Raw genomic sequence first — 7,017 nt, forward strand, 5'->3', positions numbered from 1 at the left:
AGGCCCACCAAACCCCCCCACTGTCACCAGTACCTCCACGCAGCCACAACCACCACCACCACTGTCACCATTACCTCCACCGCAGCCACAACCACCACCACCACTGTCACCATTACCTCCACCGCAGCCACCACCACCACCACCCCCACTGTCACCAGTACCTCCACCGCAGCCACCACCACCACCCCCACTGTCACCAGTACCTCCACCGCAGCCACAACCACCACCACCACTGTCACCATTACCTCCACCGCAGCCACCACCACCACCCCCACTGTCACCAGTACCTCCACCGCAAGCCACCACAACACCCCACTGTCCACCAGTACCTCCACCGCAGCCACCACCACCACACCATGTCACCATTACTCCACCGCAGCCACAACCACCACCACCACTGTCACCAGTACTTCCACCGCAGCCACAACCACCCACACTGTCACCAGTAACCTCCACCGCAGCCACAACCACCACCACCACTGTCACCAGTACCTCCACCGCAGCCACAACCACCACCCCCACTGTCACCATTACCTCCACCGCAGCCACCACCACCACCCCCACTGTCACCAGTACCTCCACCGCAGCCACAACCACCACCACCACTGTCACCATTACCTCCACCGCAGCCACCACCACCACCCCCACTGTCACCAGTACCTCCACCGCAGCCACCACCACCACCCCCACTGTCACCAGTACCTCCACCGCAGCCACCACCACCACCACCACTGTCACCATTACCTCCACCGCAGCCACAACCACCACCACCACTGTCACCAGTACCTCCACCGCAGCCACAACCACCACCACCACTGTCACCAGTACCTCCACCGCAGCCACAACCACCACCACCACTGTCACCAGTACCTCACCGCAGCCACAAACCACACCCCACTGTCACCATTACCTCCACCGCAGCCACCACCACCACCCCCACTGTCACCAGTACCTCCACCGCAGCCACAACCACCACCACCACTGTCACCATTACCTCCACCGCAGCCACCACCACCACCCCCACTGTCACCAGTACCTCCACCGCAGCCACCACCACCACCCCCACTTTCACCAGTACCTCCACTGCAGCCACAACCACCACCACCACTGTCACCATTACCTCCACCGCAGCCACCACCACCACAACACTGTCACAGTACCTCCACCGCAGCCACCACCACCACTGTCACCATTACCTCCACCGCAGCCACAACCACCACCACCACTGTCACCATTACCTCTACCGCAGCCACAACCACCACCACCACTTTCACCGCTACCTCCACCGCAGCCACCACCACACCACCATCAACTACAAACAACAACAACAACAACAACAGCAACAATAACACAAGCACTCCGGCGGCATTATGTTCATAACTTCCACAGCCAACCTCACCACCACCACCACCACCAACCACCACCACCACCACACATCACACCACCTCTATACTATCTCCTACACTTCCCAACCACACTTCCGAACCATTCCCCTTTGATTCCGCCACGGCTATCACCACAAGACCAGATGAACAAAAACGTTTGTATTTGTATTGTATGAACATAGATATATTTATATACATTTACAGAGTGTGTCAGGACTTTTAATATACCTACATGCATGCATATATACATATTGCATACACACAGACACAGACACAGACACATATATACATGCATATATAATATATATAATATATATATATATATAATATATGTTATATATACATATGTATTATTATTAACTAGCAGTATCGCCCGGCGTTGCTCGGGTTTGTAAGGGAAATAACTATAACCATTTTTAGAGAGTTTATAGCCAAAAAATAGGAAAAAATGATGGTAAATTTTTTTAAATCGTGACTATTCGTAGACATTTTTAGAGAGTTACTTCCCTTATATAATAGCGAAAAAATGCATTAAAATGGAAAAAAAACGATGGTAAATTTTTTTTTAAATCGTAGACTCATGTAGACGCTTTCTTAGCCATTTCTGTTTTTTGTGTCTTCAAGCCATGAAGTCGTGTTCTAAAAGAACGCTGGTCTCCTTGAACGCAACGCACTACGACGTTGATTTCCTTACACTCCCTTCCCCACAGGTGCAGGTGTGAGCGTGGACGCCAACTCCGCCGCCAATCGACACACGAAAAATTATGCATTAAAATGGATAAAAAATGATGTTAAATGATTTTAAAATCGTAGATAGACTCATCTAGACGCGCGCGATAATACCCAGACGGGCTCGACTATAAGTACCCGAATTGTGGTTAAACTGCACCGCCAAATGTGTGCGGGAGTAGTTAGGAATCTAAATCGAAGGGGACAGACACTCACACAACTACAGTTTTATATATATAGATATACATAGCGCAGTAGTGGTGAGATATGACAGCAAAGAAAAGCATACATTCACTCTCTGCATGCAATTAGACTCGGAAAGTTCGTGAGGAAACCCATTGACCCAATTTGCTGACTTTTCCGATAGCACACAGGTGTCATGAATGGTTGAATGACCAATCCAAGCTTCTCTGCTAGTTCCTCAACAGTTACGATGATAATTTTGTTCCACCATGGTTTTCAGGATGTCCTTGTCGAGTTCTACAGATCTTTCAGGATGAGGCTCGTCTTCTAGGCTGTAGTTTATGACTCGGGATTTCTGGAACCACCATTGACACTGCCTTACGCTTATTGTCCAATCCCCATATACTGCATTAATATTTCTTGTACTTTGCACACATTTAGATTCTGTTATTCTTTTAATTGTTTCAGCCTTGAGGTTGTGGCCATGCTGGATCATGTGTTGTGTGTGTGTGGTGGTGTCTATCTGTCTGTCTGTCTGTATGTATATATGTATATGTATGTGTGTGAACAATAATATTTTCAACAGATGTGTTGCAAATGTATCTGATTGTTCTCAAGCTTCAATACTGTGTGTGTGTGTATGTATGTGTATGTATGTATGTATGTATATGTATGTATGTGTGTATATGTATGTATGTATGTATGTGTGTGTGTATGTATGTGTGTGTGTATGTATGTGTGTGTGTATGTGTGTGTGTGTGTGTGTATGTATGTATGTATGTATGTATGTATGTATGTATGTATGTATGTATGTATGTTTACTTTATTACTAATTACTCTCTTCCAAGAACATTTTCACTCACTCTTAGCTCTTAGCTTCCCATACATTTTACTCATGTATCTATCAGCGTCATAGACAGAATACTTTCACTTTAGTCTTCCTCAAATAACTCTGTCGCTATTTACTTTCATTTTATTCGTTGCCCACTGTGTGTGTGCGTTTGCGTGTGGTGTAAACCAGACTAAGAAAAGCATTTGACACACACACCAGAAAGTGAGTTTTCTGTAATTTTGCTTAATTGGAGTTTAATTTTAAAAAACTGGACCTGGCATGACGCGATGCATTGTACTCTCAAAAATGCTAGGTAAATTGTAATTGAAGAAATCCTATATTGTAGATTTCTATAACTCCCAAAGGGAGGCAGCTAAAATCTGCCTTTTATAATAAGAGATATATATGTATGTGTGTGTGTGTGTATATATATATATATATATATATATATTATATATATATATAATATATATATATATATATATATATATATATATGGTTATATATATATATGTATATATATATATATAAATATATTTGAAATTTTCTATATCTCTTTTTGTCTTTTTTACTATTACTGTATATTTTGTATAATGCCTTTACTCATATGTATGGTGTATTAAAGTATTGATTGGGTATCATCGGATAGTTGATGTTTTTTTGATTTAAGTATGTTTCTCCATTCTCTAATTTGTAGTATTAATTTACGGTAATATTATTACCTTTACCCATATAATACAATAGATGAACTGATTGTTTGACAATTTTTAACATCTATGTATTAGTCTTGTTGGGTACCTATCTGGCAGTATATTGGATATATATTATCCCATGGTGGGTTGAATTTTCAACCCCTATCTCATTTTAAAACCTATATATATATATATATATATTTATATATATGATATATATATAATATATATATATATATATATAATATATATATATGTTTTATTTATATTTCCTGAGCGCCATACTAATACAATTGTTCGTTTGTCTTCCACCTGCCTTCGTCTTTTGTTTATTTTCATAAAGCTTCCCGTTATATATATATATATATAAAATAGGCGTAGGAGTGGCTGTGTGGTAAGTAGCTTGCTAACCAACCACATTGTTCCGGGTTCAGTCCCACTGTGTGGCATCTTGGGCAAGTGTCTTCTGCTATAGCCCCGGGCCGACCAATGCCTTGTGAGTGGATTTGGTAGACGGAAACTGAAAGAAGCCGTTGTATATATGTATATATATATATATATATATATATATATATATGTATGTGTGTTGTGGTGTGTCTGTGTTTGTCCCCCTAGCATTGATTGACAACAGATGCTGGTGTGTTTACGTCCCCGTCACTTAGCGGTTCGGCAAAAGAGACCGATAGAATAAGTACTGGGCTTACAAAGAATAAGTCCCGGGGTCAATTTGGTCGACTAGAGGCGGTGCTCCAGCATGGTATATATATAATATATATATATATATATATACAACAGATTTCTAGCAGATCTAGCTACCATGTAGAGGTCTCTCTCATTGGCTCATACATACATATATACTTAGATAAGAGAGTAGGGTGTGATTTGAGGGAGATATGGCTGCTATTTCTAGCAGGTCTAGCTACCATGTAGAGGTCTCCCTCATTGGCTCATGCATACATATATACATAGATAAGAGAGTAGGGTGTGATTTGAGGGAGATTTGGCTGTTATTTCTACCAGGTCTAGCTACCATGTAGAGGTCTCCCTCATTGGCTCATACATACATATATACATAGATAAGAGAGTAGGGTGTGATATGAGGGGGATTTGGCTGTTATTTCTACCAGGTCTATCTACCATGTAGAGGTCTCCCTCATTGGCTCATACATATATACATAGATAAGAGAGTATGGTGTGATTTGGGGGGAGATTTGGCTGCTATTTCTAGCAGGTCTAGCTACCATATAGAGGTCTCCCTCATTGGCTCATACATACATATATACATAGATAAGAGAGTAGGGTGTGATTTGAGGGATATTTGGCTGCTATTTCTAGCAGGTCTAGCTACCATGTAGAGGTCTCCCTCATTGGCTCATACATACATATATACATAGATAAGAGAGTAGGGTGTGATTTGAGGGAGATTTGGCAGCTGTTTCTAGCAGGTCTAGCTACCATGTAGAGGTCTCCCTCATTGGCTCATACATACATATATACATAGATAAGAGAGTAGGGTGTGATTTGGGGAGAGTTTTGGCTGCTACTTCTAGCAGGTCTAGCTACCATGTAGAGGTCTCCCTCATTGGCTCATACATACATATATACATAGATAAGAGAGTAGGGTGTGATTTGGGGAGAGATTTGGCTGCTATTTCTACCAGGTCTAGCTACCATGTAGAGGTATCCCTCATTGGCTCATACATACATATATACATAGATAAGAGAGTAGGGTGTGATTTGAGGGAGATTTGGCTGCTATTTCTAGCAGGTCTAGCTACCATGTAGAGGTCTCCCTCATTGGCTCATACATACATATATACATAGATAAGAGAGTAGGGTGTGATTTGAGGGAGATTTGGCTGCTATTTCTACCAGGTCTAGCTACCATGTAGAGGTCTCACCCATTGGCTCATACATACACATATACATAGATAAGAGAGTAGGGTGTGGTGGTATTGGTGGTTGTGGTGGTGGTGATGGTGGTGGTTGCATGTGTTGGCATTATAAAATGCTGGAATCAGATACACACACACACACACACACACACACACATTTCGTTTTTGGATTTGGTTTGCAAGATTCTTTATATGAGTTTGTGTGTTGAAGCATATTCTGTTGTGTCTGGGGAGGGTCATTCTCTTTCAGTGCCTTATTATTTAACACACTCACCGGTAAAATTTCCACTCATTCCCTTATTTTCATTTTCCTAAGATTTCCGTTGCGTCTTGCAACCTTTTCAATAGTTGTGGATGAGACAGAAAGTTATCAAAAAGGTTGCAAGATGCAATGAAAATTTTAGGAAGATAAACAAGTAAATGAGTGGAAATTTGACCAGTGAGTGTGTTAAATAATAAGGCGCTAAAACAGAATGACCCTCCCACGACACAACAGTGTGTGTGTGTGTGTGTGTGTGTGTGTGTATATCTATATATATATATGCCAGCCTCGTCTGGCACCTGTGTCGGTGGCACATAAAAACACCATCCGAGCGTAGTCGTCTGCTAGCCTTGTCTGGCACCTGTGTCGGTGGCACATAAAAACACCATCCGAGCGTGGCCGTTCGCCAGCCTCATCTGGCACCTGTGTCGGTGGCACATAAAAAACACCATCCAAGCGTGACCGTTCGCCAGCCTCGTCTCGCACCTGTGTCGGTGGCACATAAAAAACACCATCCGAGCGTGGCCGTTCGCCAGCCTCATCTGGCACCTGTGTCGGTGGCACATAAAAACACCATCCGAGCGTGGCCGTTCGCCAGCCTCATCTGGCACCTGTGTCGGTGGCACATAAAAAACACCATCCGAGCGTGGCCGTTCGCCAGCCTCGTCTGGCACCTGTGTCGGTGGCACATAAAAAACACCATCCGAGCGTGGCCGTTCGCCAGCCTCATCTGGCACCTGTGTCGGTGGCACATAAAAAACACCATCCGAGCGTGGCCGTTCGCCAGCCTCGTCTGGCACCTGTGTCGGTGGCACATAAAAAACACCATCCGAGCGTGGCCGTTCGCCAGCCTCATCTGGCACCTGTGTCGGTGGCACATAAAAAACACCATCCGAGCGTGGCCGTTCGCCAGCCTCGTCTGGCACCTGTGTCGGTGGCACATAAAATCACCCACAACACTCTCGGAGTGGTTGGCGTTAGGAAGGGCATCCAGCTGTAGAAACACTGCCAGATCTGACTGGAGCCTGGTGCATCCTTC

Source organism: Octopus sinensis, linkage group LG27 (assembly GCF_006345805.1).
Source record: "Octopus sinensis linkage group LG27, ASM634580v1, whole genome shotgun sequence".
Classification (NCBI taxonomy): Eukaryota; Metazoa; Mollusca; class Cephalopoda; order Octopoda; family Octopodidae; genus Octopus; species Octopus sinensis.